Here is a 21,651-nt window from a genome sequence, read left to right on the forward strand (position 1 = left end):
TTATTTCAGAATCTCATTATTTACATAAATAGAGCAGGGAAGAAACATTCTTATCCCCAAATCAAGGGAAATACACATCATTCCTTTTGTTGCTGTTACATCCTAAAGCATGTGCCTATTAACTAAGGCAGTCAGGAGAGACATTAATGTTTATATTCAGATGCAGATACTTCTAAAATGGAAATAACATATCCACATTATACTTACATTTCTACATTAACCACATCCATTTATAATTTTTAGGAATACCGTATATATAGGTAACTCACTTTCTTTATACTTAGATTATTTTTAGCCAATAGTCATTATCTTCTTGCCTGCCTCATTCTGTCTTCTAAAATCCAAATGTATTCATAATTGCAGTGCTTATAAAATGACATTTAATTAAGTAGGTCATGTACTCATTTATAATTGTATAAGAGAACAAAAAATCACCTTTATTAAAAATTTATATCAAGTTAGTTAAAGGCCATGTTCATATTAAGAGCACACACACACACACACACATACACACACACACACACACACACACACACACACACACACACACACACACATACACACACACAGTTTTCTCACATTTGGCTTAAGGAATTTTTCTCACTATGTGATGTTAGGATGCTAGTTCCTCCAGCTTTGGATATTTTTTGTGACTAGCGAACAATGACTTATATTAGCATCATGATGGCTCAGTGCAACTCAGGATAGGGCGGGCTCCTCGGAATGGATACATAATGAGTTCATATGACCAGAAGAAAAGAGTTAGGAGATGTCCTGACTGCTGAATGAGGAAAGGAGACCCAGGTTAGACGTTATTATAGGATAGTGTACAAAGGACCTCATAGAAAAATAGGATGTAAAAAAGGTGTTGCAAGTGGCACTGGATTGAGTTTGAAGAAATGTTTTCATATGGGGATTTATACATAAGGATTGTGTAAACAGAAAGGCACGTTTCTAGGTTTTTAGATTTTAAGTGTTTCTGTGAGCTGAGTGATGAGGCTGAGGCTTAGAAAAGCAGTTGTGTTGTCTATTTGGTATGATAAGCAACAGGTGCTTTTGAGAACAGTCACTGATGTGAAGTCAGTTAACATGTATGAGACTCTGTTCATGGTTTGTAGCACTCAATGACAAATTCTATTTTTTAAATTATTTAAAATATAATTACATCTTCTCATTATTATTTCTTGTATCCAAGGCTTCTTTTCTTTAATTTCTCTCTATCACTGGCTCTGTGTCGCTCTCTGTCTCTGTGTCTCTCTTTCTCTGTCTCTCTGTCTCTGTCTCTGTGTGTGTGTGTGTGTGTGCACATGTGTGTGTGCAAAAGAGAGAGTGACAGACGGAAACAAAGAAAGAGAGAGGGGAGGATAGATATATAAATACAATCTACTGAGTCCACTGAGTGATGCATGTATGTATTTTTAGTGCTGACCAGACAACCATTTAGGGGCCTCATCTCTGGAGAATACTGCTACTGCTACTTATTTCCAGTTATAATATACTTTGATAATGGAAAATAAAAAGGTGTAGAAAGGTATTATATTAATAACCATAGATGCTAGTTGAGGTTTGAACAAATGCCAGACTTGGCTAAGTTTTCACCATATTAGAGAAGGAGGGTTTAAAGTAGATGTGGTAGAGGTGACAAATTATTCTCCAGCACATCACCACTTCTTCCTGTAGATAGGATTAGGAGCACCCAAGTCTCCTTTGTCGTTTATTATGGTTTTATATGTCTTATCCTATAAAATAACGAGATTTGATATTGTCTTGTTTTTAAACCTAGTCTGTCAAACATTTTCAAATGTATTCCCCCATGTCTTATGAACATTAGCCTTAAGAATTATAGATTGTTACATCTCAATGGTTATCCCATCCCTTGTATCCTCCCATTCTTCCCTCCTTCCCATTTTTCCCTTATTCCCCTCCCCTATGACTGTTCCTGAGGGGGATTACCTCCCCCTGTATATGTTCATAGGGTATCAAGTCTCTTCTTGGTAACCTGCTGTCCTTCCTCTGCGTGCCACCAGGTCTCCCCCTCCAGGGGACATGGTCAAATAAACCAAGGCACCAGCCAAGGACAATACAGGCAGTAAACTTTAAACCCCTACCCAGATCTAGCCAATGGACAGAACATTCTCCACAGTTGAGTGGAGAGTGGGGTATGACACTCACACAAACTCTAGTGCCTCTTTTTTTTTTATTTAACTAATTTACTCAGATTACAATTCAATTGTTATCCCATCTCTTGTATCCTCCCATTCCTCCCTCCCTTCTTCTTTCACCCTATTCCCCTCCCCTAGGTCTAAGACTGAGGGAGACCTCCTCCCCCACTATGTGGTCATAGGCTATCAAGTCTCAACTTGGTAGCCTGCTTATTCCTTCTTTGAGTGCCATCAGGCCTCCCTACCATTTTCTTAGAAATGTTTGAAGTACATAAACTTCAAGGATTAACGAGTGTAAGAGGAGAAGCAAATCCACTAAGGGTACTTCTAGGGATGCTGTGTTTTTTAGTGCATCACCAAAATAAAAACTGATCTCTAAGAGCTCAAATTTCCATTGCTTTTTTAGTGAGTTTTATTACGTCCAACAAGCAGCTTTATTTGAAGCATGCTACAAGGACCAGCTGGCTTTGGAGAATACATTAAACCAGCAGCAACAGCAAAAGGCTGGGCAATCGATGCATTTAATTACAAGAATTAATTCAACGATGTATATTGGCTAGTTTGAAATTGTAAAAGGAAAATGACACGGACTTGCTATGTAAAATCCAATTTGATGCTCAAAAGGAAAAATGATTTTTTCGATTCTAAAGTGAAACTACAATGTATTCCCTATGAAAAATTATAAACTGTATACAAAGGTGAATCCTAGGAATACTCAGCATGATTCTAAGTGATGCCCAGGAGCTTGTAGTCATCACTGGTATGATGGCTAGCATTTTAAAGGTGTGAAGGGGGCAGGGAGGGTAATGTGAGCCAAGTGGATTGTGGGTATTCTGCTCTGCAGCAACGCACTAAGGCATGGTGTGGCCAAGGCCGGTGTTAATATAGCCTGGAGGCATTGCCAGTCACACTGCAGACACAGAAGTTCTGCTCTGCTCTTCTGTTTTTCCCTCCATATTAGATCTCACTTTCTTCATCCTTTGCTTTTTCAGCTACATGTAATGCTTGGAGTCCCTCTGTACTTGTCGGTTATACCTGGTTCACTTAATTGGAGCAAACAGTGGAGTTTAAGGTTAAATGCAGAATACTGCAAGATCAGTCACTTCAATTAAAAATAAAAGTATTCCATTCTACATTGAAATGAATACTGAGGGATCAAAGAGGGAAGACATGGGCATGCCTTCCTATTTCCCCTTCAATGTTTATTCTCACAGTCAGTACATATTGTCAAAACAAAACACACTATGATAATATAATGTGAAATATCTGTGTTCATTCATTTATGGAATTTCACAAAGCAGTGGTATTTTTCACTTTCCTCTCTTAAGAGAAATGGCTGCAGCATTAGCTGTGTTTACACTTTTGACAAAAATGTTCAGTCTTGCTAAGGCATATCTGCCTATAAAATCTCATCAGCAATCATGCCACTGGAACGAATCCAGTTTATATAAAGTCAAGGTGTTTTTCTACCAAGCGGGTAGCTGTAATTCATACTGTGTGTACATCAAACTGAATCCAAACTCTCCTGAATTTCAAGGCTCTTATTTCTTTTGAAAATTTTGTTACGTAATATAAACCCAGCAATTTATGACATCCATTGTTATATACTTAAGCATTTTTTTAAATTTACCAAATTTCTTTAGCCACGTTCTCAAACTCATTCAGACACCAAGTATTCTCAAGAAAGCAAAACTAAACAGATTTTCAAAATTACTAAAAACACTGGTAACCGAGCTTGGAGAGGCACACGGATGGCTTATAATACAAATGAATCTTTGGCCTCTCTCTGCCTTGTTCACATTTGCTTTCCTTTCTTCTACATTAAAGAGCTAAAGAGTTAGTTCCGTATTATTTTATTTTATTAAATATATTTTATTAATTATTCATATTACATCTCAATTGTTATCCCATCCCTTGTCTCCTCCCATTCCTCCCTCCCTCCCATTTTCTCCTTACTCCCCTCCCCTATGACTGTGACTGAGGGGGACCTCCTCCCCCTGGATATGCTCATAGGGTATCAAGTCTCTTCTTGGTAGCCTGCTTTCCTTCCTCTGAATTCCATATTTTTTTTATAACTACAAATATATGACTCAGCTATTTGGTTGTAACTCAAAAAATATCAACGCTTTTTCTGATGGTACTTTGGCTAACACACACAGTGTTTTCTACACTTCTGTTAATGTTCTGTGTTATAGAGGGCCTGTAAATTGACACTTGTGCTACCTCTGTGAGTATGATCTATTGCTAATTACCGTATTCATCTAATTTATTTAATATGTATCTAATATCCTTGAAGAAACTAGTGTTATATAAGATGTTTAAATAATCATTTTTATTTTATATATATATATATATATATATATATATATATATATATATCTGACTTTCTGCTTTGCAGTGTACACATTTTGCTGATGTTTACAGGATGCAATATAACCTTCTTTCTGAATAAAAGATTATGATGCTTTTTATTATCACACCGTCCCTGGGAAACGATCTGGTTGCAAAAGTACCCTCTTCAAAGGTCTAGTGCTCTCAGTTCGTGTTTAGGTAGTCATAGGGATAAGACTACGGGTGTAGCTCTTGACATTTTAAAAGACACAATCTCACAATAAATGTCTTCTGTCTCTTGCTTGTGCACTGCTCCTGTTCCTCCTTCACAATAATTCCAGGGCTTAGATATATATAAGCAACATACACACTGAGCATGTTGTAATTATGTATTTAATGTGTTTTATATATATGTGTATATGTACATATATGTATGTTATAGTGATTAACAAGAAAAAGTTAAAAAAATAAAATTAAATTAAAAAAAGAAAACGTGACCATGAGTTTGAAAAAGAACAAGGCAGGATATATTTGTTATATTGAAGGGAAGAAAGGAAAGGGAGAATTTCTATGGCTATATTAAAATCTCAAAAAGTATTAATTTATTTAAAATGTCTAATGTGTGTTATGGCATCTCCACCAGGAAGCCAAAGATTCCTTGTTCTCATTCGACTGATGAAGACAAGCTGTTTTTTCCATCTAATATTATTTAGTAAAAGCTGCTACACAAACAGCTTCTCTTTTGGGAGAGAAACTTGAATTACTCCCTTTAAAGCTTGGGTTACAGAAAACATACTGAAAGCCAGATCCAAATGCATTAGTACAGAAAAGAATACACATCTACCTTTCACTGCCTACCCTTTTCAAGAAAAATTATTTTAAGCTACTTATCATGGGAGAGTGAGACCTTTTTTTTTGGCAGGTCAGAATGATATTCAAGACTTTGTATTTGAAGATGTTAAGATAGGAAAAAAAAAAAAAAAGAACTGTCCTGTGTAAATGTGGAGAGCACATTTGCATTTGTGAACCCAGGGTTCAGAATATGTATGTGCTGAAAGTAGTTGCAAAGATCTTTAACATATAAATACGTTGCCACAATACCTGCCGCTAAGCAAAAGGGAGGAGAAGGTGTGGGGATTTTCAACATCAGGCATAGTATCAACTTCGATGGCATTAGGTCCACTATGCTAATTTTTAATAGTTGATTTGGTCTACTTGATCTAATCTAGGTGAGCAGACCAACAGGGGCCAGCACCCTCCCCTAGGCAGGAGATACTAAGTCTAGGTATGGGAAAGGGAATTTCAACATGAACACAATGTTGTATACAATAGTATATGTACTCCGTAGCTCATAGAAAATTCCATCCCACAGAGTCTGCAATGCATGATACTCCTCAATGAGTTCTCACAACAATCTTTCCTCTCTTCTTTTACCATTCACTCTCTTTAACACAGGAACACAGTAAGTAATTTATTTTTCTGTGTTTTTTTTTTTTTCATTCTTTGAAATGCTCTCCAACTAGTGCTCTTCCTGATACTGGCTGATATTTCTTTAAACCTTAATGTAAAGAATTTTCCCTAACAAGCTTTCTCTGGCCCTGTGTCTACTCATAATCTAAGTAGGATTCATCATCACCCCAAGGCCCCCAGTATGCACTTAAGCAAGCTTGCATAGTTGCTATTTTGTTGTCTTCTTAGTAATTCTCATAACCTGTAATTACCGATTTATTTCATTTCCTTGGTTACGGTAGTTCCACTCCACTCTGGAGTAAAGCTCGGTAAATGTGGAAATTATGTCTTGCTTTTTCACTTTATTGGTGCACATCCCTGGAAGTAACAGTGATCTCCTCATACAAATTTTAAGTGGGCCTTTGTCTTCATGTGCACTATTTCTTTATTTTGGCACCTTACTATAATAAATTCCTTTTAGACCCCTCAACATTTTTTTCCTGCACCTCCAGCGTTCATAAGAACCCTTTATACAGTAACTTTCATGCTTTGTTCTTGTCCACGAAATAAATACAAAAATGGTGAGAATGGAATACTTAAGGTATTCATAACACTTCCAGCATTGTAGATAATCTAAGCCTGGGTCACATTCTGCTCTGTAGTTCCCTTCTCTATGCCATCAAAGTGTGGGGAAGTGGATTATTATGAAGACGGCACTCAGCTGTCTGGTCCATTTTTCTCCACGTTTGGCAGCCATTATGTAAGATTAATGGGGTTGTTCACTGATGTTAACTGCTTGTATTAGTGCAATGTTTTCCTGTCACAAAATCCTACTAACTATAATTTATTTCTTCATGTAGTCATCTTATTTATTCTTTTCTCAAAGGAATCCTGTCATTGATATGGTCACCTATGTTATCAGAAGTGAAAAGATTCTACTGAAATATGCAGATAGTTACCATGAATTAATGACTGTCATTAAGCTACCAAAAATTAAACATGAGTCCCAATTACATGATTCTAAACTATGAAAAACTGTTCAAGATAGAATAGGTGCAGTAAGGTCTCAGCTAGTCCGTGACTGTCCTTTCATCTTCTCACTCTTCCTAGAGCTACGTATGGCTACGTCTTTCATCAGACATCTGGGAAGATAAAAGTCATGATTTTAGAACCATCTCCTTACAGCGTGTAATATAGTAGTGCTACCCTCATGCCCTGTGAATTTCAGTTTATGTATAAGTATCCTGTTTTATTTTATTTCTAAGCCTAATGTCAGGTGTTTGTGTTTTAATAGGGATTTTGTTTTCATTAAGAATAACTTTTTTTTAGAATGTGTTTATCTAAACACCTCCCCCTGCCCCAAGGACATGCATTTGGAGAAAATAAGTTCATTGTCTCACTCACTTATGTGGGTTCAGAGGATGGCTAAATAAAGGAAAGGAGGCTTTTGATTCTATTTAGTGACTTTCACACAGTTGGGCAACCTATAGCTTTGTCATTGTTATAACCCATTCCTGTTTAGTTCCCATCTTTATAAGCTTTATTCTGTCCTTACACTCAGCTTATGCTCTTGGGGTGCCTGAGATTACTGAGGTCTACACTCTAAGTTGCTACTTTTATGGAATAGAGGGTACATACAAGCCAGTAAGACCATTTCCTCCACAGTTATTATGGTTAATGATAAGACATAAAGGGCATAAAGAAAAATAATTATGGATACAACAAATGCTTAGTCTTATGACTTGTCACTACAAAAGGAAATGAACTAATTCTGGTAAAATGAAAAGATGGCATTGACCAGGAAGATGGCTATACCCCCCCCCCACACACACTATATATATATATATATATATATATATATATATATATATATATATATATATATATATATGTATGTATATATATATGCCTACATCTATAGAAGTAAGATATATTGGTTATCTTAAAATTGCCTTTATATTATTTCTATCCTAAAATACACATTTAAGTATACAGTTTGGTGCATATGTAACAAAAATTGCTTTTATGTGTTAGGCAAGGGAATTTTACATTTTTTTCCTATGAGAAGAATTGATTATATTTTACTTTGAGCTATACTGACCTGAGAGCCAAATGTGATGCCTCTCAGCATGCCATTGGACAACAAGATGCTAATATTAATTCCTTTATAGTCTTCATGTGCCTAGGCTGGATGCCACACGCAGAGTTTTAGTAATGAATGCAAAACAGTACTTGGCAAAGAAACCTGAAGGGAAATCACCTACAAAACAGTATGAGAGTTGAGTGCAAGCTCTACTTGCCCTCAGATGTACAGCAAACAAAGTAGATTGGTTCAGATCTGCATATATTTTACTGCATTTTTAATGTATTCATTGCCAATCACGTGACTCCAAAAACGGGCATGTTTGTGTTTCTGCTTGCGTCAACTGAATTCTTTAAAAGTAGTAACTTTTGCCAGATGCTACCACAGTGGATTAATTTAGAATCAAGGTTAAAACAAATTTCTAATCAATTAAACACATATGCACTTCAATTTTTAAGAGAAATGACATAGTTACGTATGCAATTCCCAGTAATTAAAAGCCTAGTGCACATTTAAAATGTTGTGTATTTTTTGGGAAGATTTTGCAGAATAAGTGTAGTTTTCCTGGGCTGAGACCATTTGATTTGACTGTTTATGGACATCTTCTTCGCATCATATGAAAGTATGTCCACATCTTGAGCTCCCTGACTCGGTCCTACTCCAGGGCCTCACTGGTGTCTGTTTTCCGGAGATCATGCATGGAAATAGAGCCCAGTAAATCCTTCTCACCTCCAAAGAGCTAAATTTATTTTATATTATGCTGGTTAAACCTAAAACTAAATATTTGTATTAAAAAACAAAAAGTGATCATCTTTCTGTGGTCAGTGACCATTTTAAACCATTCCATTTCATGAGCCTCAAAGGATAAATAGCATGAGATTAGGTGAGGACTCTCTGTGTTCATGGACATTTGCTAGAGTTATTTTCTATTTCTTCTCTCCATTCTGTTTCTATTACTCCGGCTTGATTTTGGAATTATCCTTGAAGATACCATATAAATTCCATAATTTGTGAGAGATTATTTTATTGACTTTTGTGTAAAAACTGAAGCCTACTAAAAACTAGTGTATTCATAGGATGTAAATGTTTTTTAGTGTTGACTTAAAATTCATTTAGTAAACTAAAATACCTCATTAAGTTTCACACATTGCAACAGGTATACTTGAACTTACATTCCACTGTGAAGTCATTAAAATTTTGGGGCGTTTCAGGTCAGCTACATTTTACAAATAAGCATCTTGACTTGTAGTGAGGTTCGGCACCATTGCCCAGCATGCTGTGGTTGGTTCTGATTTTAAACCGAGGCATTATTAAATTGTGAGTGACTGTATGCTCAACCTAAATTTTGCTAGAACTATCTGAATAATAAAACTGCCATGAGAAATTGAGTTTTTATCATTGGAATCTCTTCTTGAGGCTCTTCAATAGGAGATTAGGAATGGAAGACAAATTACATAGACGAGTGGAAATGAGTGGATTTCATTTTTTTTTCTTCTCAGAGGGATGTGTATTTAAGTAGGACACACCGACATGTCAGCATGGGTGATTATATATCAGCTGATTGCTCCCACATGTACCTCTTTTCATAAGGCTGAGGGAACTTGGAATTCATGAGAGGAGAATCAGGACTCTCCATTCTAGGCAAACTGTTAAACATATTCATTATTCTACAAATTGTCATATTATACATTCCTTGTGTCAGACCTAGAGATCTTCCTGCTTACAGGCTGGTGATGGGAGACAACTCTGGGAGGAACTTGTGGTTAGGTAGGTAAGCCTCCATAGAAAGCTGTCAAAGACAGGAGCCATATAGAAAAATGTGTTGAGCGTACAGCTCATCCAAAGAGAAAGAGTGCACAGAAGTGGATGCGATGCACTCTGCTGGAGCATGATGCTCTCCTCCAAGTGAGAGGTGACAGTGTCACTTGTAGTCATCTGCAGATTTCATCATGACATCCTCAGGCCCACTAGGTTAAAGCATAAAACAAAACAAAACAAAACAAAACAAAACAAAACAAACAAAAAACCAGTTTCTCCACTAATTATTTCATTGTCACATGACCATGGAGCCTTATTTTCTCTTTTAAATGCCCTGTTGGCCCATGGAAGGAAAGGCTTGCATTTCTCCCTCTCTAGGCTGTAATAACGTCCCCATCTCAGCCACGTTGTTGCAGTGTAACTTAAACAAAAGCCCAGTTTTATTATATGTAGTACTTTGTTTTCCACTCAGAAGCCTTTAACACAATCAAATACCGTCTAAAATTAGATTCAGGTAGTTTGCATCTGTTGTTCCTTATGAAGATTTCTTATATTTACTTCTTCGTTCCAGTTCTGTGTATACTGGGGGCCATTTTTGGGTTGTGTGTGTTTAGACACATGTATGTTGTATATGGTGAATGCACCTGTGCACCACATGGAGGATTGTGAGCACTCATGGCTATGCCTGGTGAGTTCAGAGGGGGATAGCAGGTATTTTCTTCTGTTAAAGCCTAAAATATGTTTTTTTTTTACCTTATTCCACACAGGATTTTTCATTAAATGTGCAGTTCACTGTTTTACAACTAGGCTAGTCGGTCAGCAAGGCCTGCTGTTCTTCCTCTCTATGACCCAAGATTGTCCTGACCACACAAACCTTTTTCTGCGAGAACTAGGAATCTGAACTCAGAACTGCACTTATCCACTGAGACAACTCCACAGTCCATATTTTTCACCCTGTGCCCATAGGGAAAATGGGAGGGAGGGAAGAATGGGAGGATACAAGGGATGGGATAACCATTGAGATGTAACAAGAATAAACAATAATAATTTTTAAAAAGGTAAAAAAAAAAAAAGTAATATGGCTACGATTAAAAGGCCTATAGACATACCCAGAAAATTGCTTGTGGGCTTTGTGTGTCCAAGGAGAGCTGTGGGGAAGCTCTATGCACAGCAGCATTGTGACATTACTTAAAGCATTATGAGATTTTTAAAGCTAGATCACAGAACTTTCAACTGTGAACCTTGCGGATTACAGTGTCATGTTATAATATCCAAAATGCTAGACGTTCTTGAGTGGTTCTGGTTTAGAAGACAGAATAGGAGGGTATATTGTCTTTATTTCAGTCCTCGGTTCTGTTAGAAGTGACATAAAGGAAATAAATACTGACAACAAAGCTCTGATTCTTCATCTGTTGTCAATGCCATAAAGGTTAGAAATCTCCAAGAGCGCTTCCAGTGCCCACTACGTGCAAGCAATATAAGGATATTTTTCTACTCTATCCCTTTCTTACTGCATAAATTCTCCAATGCCAAGGAAATTTAGCCTAGATCTATATCCTTATAGCCTGGCCCACCATGCGTATTCTGTGTAATACATACAGGAAGACATAATGTCCATTTTGCAGATAATATGAAATAATTGTTTTCTGGTATTATTATTATAAAAATATTCATATCAGACTTAATAGTGATTCCAACTTCTTAAAGGAGAAGATACACAGAAAATAGATTAATTTTACAAAGTCGTCCATTAGTACCATATCCTCTGAGAATACTTTAGCTCAATTTTATTAATCTTATATCTTGGTCTGTCCAAAAAGGAGATTTAGAGATGATTTTTGCATGTACAGTTTTCCTGCCAGTTAAGGCCAGGCCTTACCCAATTTTATGTTCTTCCTTAGAGTCACTAACTAAAACCATGCTTCTAAATCTGTGTCATGTTTTTTTACAAACAGGGCTTGGCATTCCTTTAATATTAAACACAAATAAAATATATCTTGGTTCCATTGATCAGTATATATTTTATAAAATCTATGAAGCATAGTATAAACTTATTATCAGTACTTTCAACAAAAGAATATGTGCTTTCAATCTCCTTACTGCCAAATATTCTGTGAGGCTTCTCGGATGCATAGATGTTTTAAATAATCAGCGATGTTCCCATATTTCTCCACAAACTGGTTAAACAAACTCATGTGCATCCAAGTTCTGAATAAAATTACCTTGCTATGTACTTTTGCTAATATTTGATTTACTCCCTACTGCTACTAGCTGCTTTCTGGGGAAAAAACATGTTGGGTTTATTTTGTATAAGATAATTTTCAAAGCTCTTCATTTGTTTTCTTCTTATAAAAATCAGTGGACTAAATTAAAGTAGTAATGTGAGCCTTAGGATTATTTTTTCATTCACTGGCATAAAACTTGTTTATTTTTTTAATTGAGAAACTTTTCACCTAAGACATTTAAATTTAGTGAAGATTCTCTAAGATGATAATTTGATTGCATTTGAATAATTAATGAATGGAATCATATAATCAAATAATGTGTCAAGAATTTAGTTTACTACTAACACCTTGTTTATAACTTCTTCACACTTTAGCTTAAAAACCCTTGAGCATTGCAAGCTAATAAGTGAATGTTTCAAAATACTCTAGGCAAGTTTTGGAATTTAGAATATATTTTGAAATAGCAGAATGAATTTCCATGTTACAGTTACTGTAATTTCTATGATTATTACTTAAGATAGACAAAAATCTATTAGTAAATTCACAGAAGTTTAGACATGTACACATAATTGATAAATTTCTGTGGATATGCATTTTTTGATGAAAGTTCTTAAATAATAATACATTTTCTATAAATCTCTACCACCAGTTTCTGTTAGTTTATCTGGAATATGCTATTTAATAACAAAAACTTAATCTAATGTACAATAAAATGTTAGTTTGAATTTTTAAGAATGATGTTGAGGGTAATAAATAATTACTCTAAGAAAATAAAGTAATCTAAGTTGGAAAAGTAAATTATTAGCCGTCTAAGGACTACTCTTATGCAATTATCAGAAGTCAGTAATTTAGAAACTGATAGTAATATCAGTGCATTAGTTATCTATGTGGAAAGAGTAAAGTTCTCATAAACGGGGGATGGAGTCTAGTGAGATTTGTCTTTTTATGTTACCATGGCTATTTATGCCTCTACTGTTTCGGTCTTGTTGAGGAAGCCATCCTGTTATGGTATGCCTTATGTTCTTCAGCTCCGTCTCCTCTGATGGCTTGGCTGCAGGACTTGTGTTGTAGATGTAGCCAATGAGTCTAAGCACCTGATAATCATTTCTGACCTGTATTTTTTTTTTACCAGTTCCGCTTTTCTGTTTTGGGGTCTGTGTATGCTGCAATGAGAAGCTTTTGTGATGAACAGTGAGAGCTGAGCAACACTTAGTATACACACACCAGAACTCAAAATCTCAGAAGAAAGATTAAGGAAAACCCTAGAAAATGGGGGGTGGGGGGTGGGGACCCTCCATGATTATGCACTGATAGGCTTATTGTTGTGATAGTGACTAGTCTAACAAAATCAATTAAAGCATTCAATGCAATACCAATTATAACCACGACAATATTTTTCACTGAAAAAAAATAGAACATACAAAACTTTATAAGGACAGTAGACAAAGAAGATTAGCCAAATAATCTTGAGGGGAAATATATATGTATATCCAGACTGCAGCCCCTTCCCTCATCACTTCCCAGTCCCACCTTCCTACCTCTTCCCCCATTCCCTCTGCCCTTCTCCCTGAAAGAGCGCACCTTACAACCTTACACCAACCCACCCAAACACATCGAGCTGCATCAGGACGAAGTGAAACCTCTTCCACTGAGGAAAGACAAGGCAGCCCATCAGAGGGAAAGGATCCAAATGCCAGTGACACAGTCCATGTCAGAGACAGCTCCCCTCTAATTGCTAGGGGGCTCACATAAAGACCAAGCTGCCTGTCAGCTACATATGTGTAGGGAGCCGAGCTCCAGTCCATGCATGCTCTTTGGTTGGGGGTTTTAGTCTCTGTGAGCTTAGGTTTATTGAATCTATCGGTCTTCTTGTGGAGTTCTTGTCCCCTCCAGATCCCTCTATCCCTCCTTCCTCCAAGTGTTCCACAAGATTCCTAGAGTTCTTCCTAATGTTTAGCCATGAATCTCAGCCTCTGTTTTGATCCACTGCTGGGTGAAGCCGCTCAGGGGTCATTAACACTATGCTCCTCTCTGAAAGCATAGCAGAGTTGCCATTAATATTGTCAGGGGTTGGCTCTCTAACGGGAGATGTGGCTCAAGTTGGGCCGCTCATTGGTTGGCCCTCCGTCATTCATTGCTCCATCTTTGTCCATGTGCATGTTGTAGGCAGGGTAAATTGTGGGTCAAAGAATTTGGGGGTGGGTTGGTACCACCTCCTCCTACTGGAATTCCTGCCTGGATATTAGAGGTGGGCCACTTCAGTCTCAATGACCCCTGATGCTAGGAATCTCAGCGAGCATCACCCATATCCTCCCAGGAGCAGGTTGTCAGCTTGTCCCAGAGATGACCCCCATTGGTGTCCCCCTCTCTGTCCTAGCCCTCTCAGCTCCCATCCCCCCTCTTTCCACACCTGATCTCCATTTTTGATTCCTCCACTCTGTCTCCCACCCAGTTCCCTCTCCATCCACTTCCAATGTCTATTTTAATTACCCCTTCTGCGTGAAATTCAAGCACCCCTCCTTAGGGATTTCTTGTTACTTAGCTTCTTTGGGTCTGTGGGTTGTAATATGGTTATCCTGTGCTCTATGGCTAATATCCACTTATAACATAACATATGTGTCGTTCTGGGTCTCAGTTACCTTACTCAGGATGATATCTTCTAGTTCCATTTGCCTGCAAATTTCATGATTTCCTTGTTTTTAAAACCTGAGTAGTATTCCATTGTGTAATTGTGTGTGTGTGTGTGTGTGTGTGTGTGTGTGTGTGTGTGTGTGTGTTTTAATCCATTCTGTGGTTGAGGGACATCTAGCTTGTTTCTAGTTTCTGGCTGTTATGAATAAATCTGCTGTGAACTTTGTTGAGCAAATGTCATTGTGGTATGGTAGAACATTTTTGGGTAGATGCCCAGGAGAAGTATAAATGGTTCTGGAGGTAGCCCTATTCCCAATTTTCTGAGAAAATACCAGGTTGATCTCCGAAGTGGTTATACAAGTTTGCACTCCCACCAGCAATGGATGAGTGTTCCCATTGTTTTATATTCTTGCCAGCATGTGCTGTCACTAAAGCCTTTCTGATGGGTGTTAGATGGAATCTCAGAGTTAATGAATGGGACTTCACGAAACTGAAAAATTTCGATAACGCAAAGGACACTGTCAATAGAACAGAGCAGCAGCCTTCAGATTAGGAAAAGATTTTTCACGAGCCCTACATAAGACAGAGGGCTAAAATCCAAAATATAAAAATAACTAAAAAAAGTAAAACATAAACAAAACAAATAATCCGATTAAAAATGGAGTACATGGGTAAACCGAGAATTCTCAACAGGGAATTTCGAATCGTTGAGAAGCACTTAAAGAAATGCTCAAGGTAATTAGTCCATAGGAAGTGCAAATCAAAATACACTATCTTTAAGAAATGGTGCTTGGAGTAAAGGATGGAATACATACAGAAAAGTGAAATGAGACCCATATTCATTATCTTTTACAAAAAATTAATCCCACATTTATCAAATCTCCTATTTTAGCTTCATACAAAATGGCTGTGACAATATTATAAATGAGAAATGAGAATATTTAAAATAAAGAAATATTTTAAATTTTGTTCATTTTATTTTGTATATGTGATTATAGTTATGTATACCCGAAAAACTAGAACATATGCTATTTTTTACTGTTTTATATGAATACATATCTTGAAAATTATACCTCTTTTATGGAGATAACAAGCTCAGATTTTTACTTATTTAATGGCAAATGTGGTCAAACATGCATTTTTACATGTGGCTTACATTTCTACCTTGATTTACTCTCTGGTGTATTACTTGCTTCTGTTTTCCTTTTCTGTTTTTTGTTTCTTTGTTTGTTTGTTTGTTTTTGTTTTGTCTTTAGACAGGGTTTCTCTGTGTAGCCTTGACTACCCTGGACTCACTTTGTATAACAGTCTGGCCTCAAATTCACAGCAATCCGCTTGTCTCTGCCTCCCAAGTGCTGGGATTAAAGGCATGTGCCACCACCTCCCAGTTTATTTTCCCTTTCTGGATATGGTGGTCATTAGTGATTTTCAACATCAACTATCAGGCTCCTCTTAAAATGTTTGGGTTTTCTTAGAGTTACTGCAAGTTTTTGTTTTTTGTTTTGTTTTTAATCATTGACCTATGGGTTATTTTTCTTAATTTTATGTGTTTCACTTATTTTACTTATTTGCATGATGAAATATCTTTGTTATTTTCTATGTTAAATTATGTCTCAGTAATCATTTTATTTGAGTTACTCTGTTATTTAAAGATGCTCTAACTTAATGTTTGATATCAAGGCAAATTCTGTCTTTGATCATATTTCCTAACTGATACACTTGGTGATATTAAAAATTATTGTGCTTATTTTTCTTATTTTCGCACAGAAGGGAAAAAGCCCATATATGAGAGATGCAATACCAAATCACCGCTTAGAGTAGCTAAGACAACATTATGGTTTGGAGCTAGCAGTACAACTGAGGGGCAATTGGCTCATCAGGCTGCTAAACTCATCAGTCAGTTAACCCAGCAATGAGTATTTTCACCTGAATTCCTAACAGTTTTTTCACTAACATGGAACAACCACATGCATAGTTCTCAGTTTGGCTTTACTGTTGTCACTGCACATGATGTTAGAATGAAATAATTCAATATTATCTTAGAATGTTTTCTATTGCCTCGTTTTGTCTTTACCCTTTTTTTTTTCTGTCATTGTCCTTACCTATCTCCCCCCCCCCCCCAAGGCTGCTTTCCATTTTCATTGGCAGCCATAAAAATTATATAAGGTTTGATATTTAAAATCACTTAGGGAAGCGTTGATAAGATGATGAGCAGTGGACACATGGAGATGTTAATCCTTTCAGAGATAATTAAACTTAGTTTTGAACAAAAATTAAGTTCTTTAAATTAAAATTTTGTTTTGAATTATTAATTAATGTACTCTTTGGGAATCACAGACAGCTGTCTGCCTGACCTATATAAATTAGAGAGCTGTTTTCTACTGAAAAACAGTAGTTGAAAAGTTATAGAAAAATAAATATACTTTGGTAGCATAAACACTAAAATTGCAAGCTGTTGTGTTCCCAAACAGGGTTGATGGTTACTACCATTGAATCATTCCACTTGAATAGTGTTATTTGGTTTTGCCATGTATGGTGAAATGAAATAGTGCAGTGACATCACTTGGGGCAAAGGAGTTTCCTTTGAGAAGAAGATGGAATGAGATAAAGATGACCCTCCCTCATGCAATGGTTTTAAATTTATATGTTATGTGTGGTTAGTGTTACTATTAATATATGAATAATGAGAAAATTTGATCACACATATGAAATTGCAATATTGTGACATAACTCGTTTTTAAGGACAAAATAATTATAAACTCATGGAAAAAGTAGATTTAAACGCAAGGTAATCATCATCCAATAAACTCTTTGTATTTGCTATAATTAGTTCATATAAAGCTTCAACCAGAATTTAGAAGTTATATTAATTAGGAAATAGATTTAATTTTCTTTACCATTTTGTTTTCTTTGGCTATACAGTATTAGAATGGAGTAAGGAATACACATATTAAAGCAAACATAGGCACACTTACACACATGTAAACATATATAATTTAATGATAATCTTTCAAAAATAAAAATATTAGAGAAATTTTGCACATGAGACAAAAAATGTTGAATTCCCATGGTCTATGCAAAATCTGCACTAAAATTTGGTAGAAAAGTTGTAGTTTGAAAACAGTGAGTACAGCCGGACGTGGTGGTGCACGCCTTTAATCCCAGCACTCGGGAGGCAGAGGCAGGCGGATCGCTGTGAGTTCGAGGCCAGCCTGGACTACAAAGTGAGTCCAGGGCAGTCAAGGCTACACAGAGAAACCCTGTCTCGAAAAACCACCCCCCCCAAAAAAAAAGAAAACAGTGAGTACATATTTATTGCAGGTAACTATGGTAACATAATTGGCATGTGCAAATATTAGTGTCCAACATAAAAAAAACATGTTTGTTTTTTAGTAAACTATGAATCAGAAAAACCTTATATTTGTTGTTGAATATCTTATATTTGGGTAGTTTTTAGGTTATATATAGGAAAGTTGTTAAGACATGCATTTTTAGGTTAGAAGCATAGTCTTTCCTGAATTGTATGATCCATTAATTATCTCCTTGTCCTGTAATCATTTCATTGTGATCTGAATAAATAGAACAGACCAATGTTTTCTGTGTGGTTCAGGACATTACCACCATAACAAAAGATGAATGGACATTGTGATGGCGCTGCAATTGCCTCTGCATTTTTATCACTTATTGGTGTGAACAATTTGCTACAAAGCAATAATAAAACGGAATGTAATCAAATGTCACTATGGTCTGTTATACAGCAATGATGTCAGAAAAGAATAATAGGTTTCATAAAATGCCGGGCGGATCTGGGAACAGTCTGATTCTGTTCATGTTCAGATTCATGGCTCAATAAAGTGTATTCATACGCATTTGGTGCATACACGTTGATATACAATAAGCTACATCTTTGATTTTATTTAATTATATTGATTCTCCCCACAGTGGATTATTGAAGGTCTTTATTAAATAAGGTTTGGTGAGCAAAAATTCCTCAATAGATTTGAAATCCCAAGTATAATAACAAGGAGAAAATCTATTTAATATTTCTTCATTATGGGGCATGTTGCCACAGAAGGAAAATGAACCAAGGACATGTCTTGTTTATAGTCCCAAGATAACAGGTTTTTTGAAAGATGCACTGATACCAAGAAAATTAACTAATTGCATAACATAAATTCTAAGGCAAAGTGTCATTGTAATTATGATTTCCTGAAATGTTTATTCCTGTAGTCAATAGCCAAGCTGTCATTAACCACTGATGGCTTGCTGAGGCATGGGAATTAAATTCCCAATGGCAAGACTGGCAAACTGTAACACTGTCCTTATCACGCATGTGAGACACCAATATTTGAGGAAGGTATGCAAAACTTCCTTTAAAACCACAACTAGCGAGAAGAGATGATGAACATACTTCAGATTTTAAAACTCCTTACAAAGTTGCTGAGGATGCAGCACAGGTACTAAACAAACCTCGCCAAGTACAACTTCATGAATTAAAAAAAAAAAAAACTGCCTGGAAGAATACTTAAACGTAATCTACCAATAATGATAAGACATGACAGGTGACTTCATTTCTGAGTTTGAGTGATTTATAAAACCATGGAGAGTTGTGAGATTCTATACATTCTTAGAGCTAAGCCAATAATTTAAAAAGACACAATTTGACCTAAAACCTATATATTGTTGGACCAAACAACATTATCACACTCTTTCCAGCTCTCTACTATGTGATCTTTGATATACCTCCATTTTTTTATGTAGCCTAAAATTACGATTCTATTCATTAAAGTTTAAAGAAAAAATATTCAATTTAATATATTACCATGAGATCATGAATGTGAAGAAAATTAATTTGTATTTGAAGAAAATGCACAGACGTATGTAGTCCCTCCAGCCTTAATCATCTACTACTACGTCAATGCCAAGAATTCCCAGGCTATCTTTTGGATAAACCTCAGATCAGAGTCAGCTGTATATTAAAAAACTTTCTGTTAGGAGTTATCTTTAGTGAAGGCACAAGCTAAGCTGTTTAACAAGCATTCCAAGCAATACTGGTGTAAACATGTGTCAGTTACTCTGTATCTTTTGTCTGATCAAGGATGGCCGGGCACTTGTGTTGTCCTAGACATATAGATGTAGAGGTCAGATACAGTGCAGAAGAGCTCCATCTGATTCTCTTGTGGGTACATACTGGGCTCAGGAGCATCTCTGACTTCTGTCTTCCTGAAGCTATAACTGGTCAAATGGCCACACCAAGCTTCAAGAAAGGTTAAGAAACATGCCAATTAAATAAAACCAAAAAGAGTAGTGCCTAAGAATAGTTACTGTTCTCTCATCATCAAAATGTACCTGTAGTCTAACATGTCCAAAGCTGGACATCTTGATACCTCCTCTTTATAGGATTTGTCTGTATTTTAATTCACTTATGGCAATGTAAACTATAATGTCATTTACTCTTGATAAAAAGTGTTATAATCTTTTGAAAAATTTTTTCTATTTTTAGTGTCTAGAACTTCACATCTCTCTTCAGCCATCCTGCCACAGCACTCTTGCCCCACTTCCTACTATTGCTCACCTGTATTAGCAAAATAGCCTTCAAATTTGTATCCTATCTTGCTGTTGCCTGCAATGATATCTTCTGCTCAGAGGAGTCAAATGCTACTATTCAATGATGGTACAATTCTTTTCACACAATATCCTTCCTCTTTTTCCTGAGAACATCAGATTCCCTGTGCTCAATACCTTCACACTGCTGTTTCCATTGTTTTTGTCTTTCAAATTGCTTTTGAACACCACAATATTGTGTTTTTATTTTTTGACCCTTACATGCTATACAAAATATAACATATAATCATCATATAACATAATTCAATATGAAACACATCAATATATTAATTTATAATATATAATAATTTCATCTCTATATTCCTTAATGTGTTACTCTCCATAAAATACATATGTATAGTTTTAAAGTATATGAATTTATATGAAAAAAATACATAAACATTGCTCCAAACAACCACTTAAAATGTTTAGTTAAAATAATGTCTCCCCAAGGCATTTACTTCCAGTCACTGGAATCTATGACCCATGGCATGACAGAGGAGAATTAAAATTTTAGATGGAAATGTTTGCCAAAGAGCCAACTTTAAAATAGCAAGCTATCTCTGGAGTACATGGATGTGCCAAATAGTTATAAGAAGGGACCTTATGAGTGGAGAGGGACACCAACAACAAGAACAAAGAAGGGAGAAAGAGAGGGTTCTGGCAAGTCTTGTTGGTTTGAAGATGCGTAAAGTGGCTATGGGCCAAGAAATACTGGCAACTCGAAAAGGCAAGTCACTAAACTATCCTCTATAGGAATATAAGGGATAATTCCTGAGGATATTTTTGTGTAACCCAATGAGACTCATTCAGGAATTGTGATCTTCAGAATATATATATATATGGCTATGAATTGTGTGCAAGAGTTGGTGGATGGAAAGAGTAGGGGGGCATGATTGTCAAGAAGACTAACAAGGCTGGTGGATCTGGACATTGGGGGAATGCACAAACTAGTGCACTCACCAAGGACATGGCAAGCAGAGGACTTAGAACCCCTGATCAGATGTAGCCAATGGCCAGTTCATTCTCCATATGGGGGTGGGGTACCACTGCCTCTGACATGAACTCTGGTGTCCTCAATTAATTACTGCCTCTTAGTGGAGAGGTCTTGTGGGAACACAGAGGACCTGCTGTGGTCAGACAGTGGAGGAGCCCACCTGTCAAAGATCATGGAGAGGGGAAAAGAATGGAAAAGGGAGGGAGGGTGGTAACAGGAAGATAGGAGAGAGTTGATTACAATTGGGATGGAATGTGAATAAATTATAATAATAAAAAATTTTTAAAAGATTATGTATATGTGTTGTTTCAATGCTTTTTGTTTGTGGTAATTTTGTGATGTCTGTTACAAGAGCAATAACAACCTAATAGAAGACTTACAGCCTAATGTTGTTTAGAAATTCTCTGAACA

General features: G+C 36.3%; 1 protein-coding gene across 6 annotated transcripts in view; it reads left to right on the plus strand.

The window, feature by feature from the left end:
- ERBB4 (erb-b2 receptor tyrosine kinase 4) overlaps positions 1 to 21,651 on the plus strand; it is a 1,013,384-nt gene that overhangs the window by 522,954 nt on the left and 468,779 nt on the right. The window lies entirely within an intron of this gene.

The sequence above is a fragment of the Acomys minous genome, assembly GCF_964271855.1.
Source record: "Acomys minous genome assembly, chromosome: 4".
NCBI lineage: Eukaryota > Metazoa > Chordata > Mammalia > Rodentia > Muridae > Acomys > Acomys minous.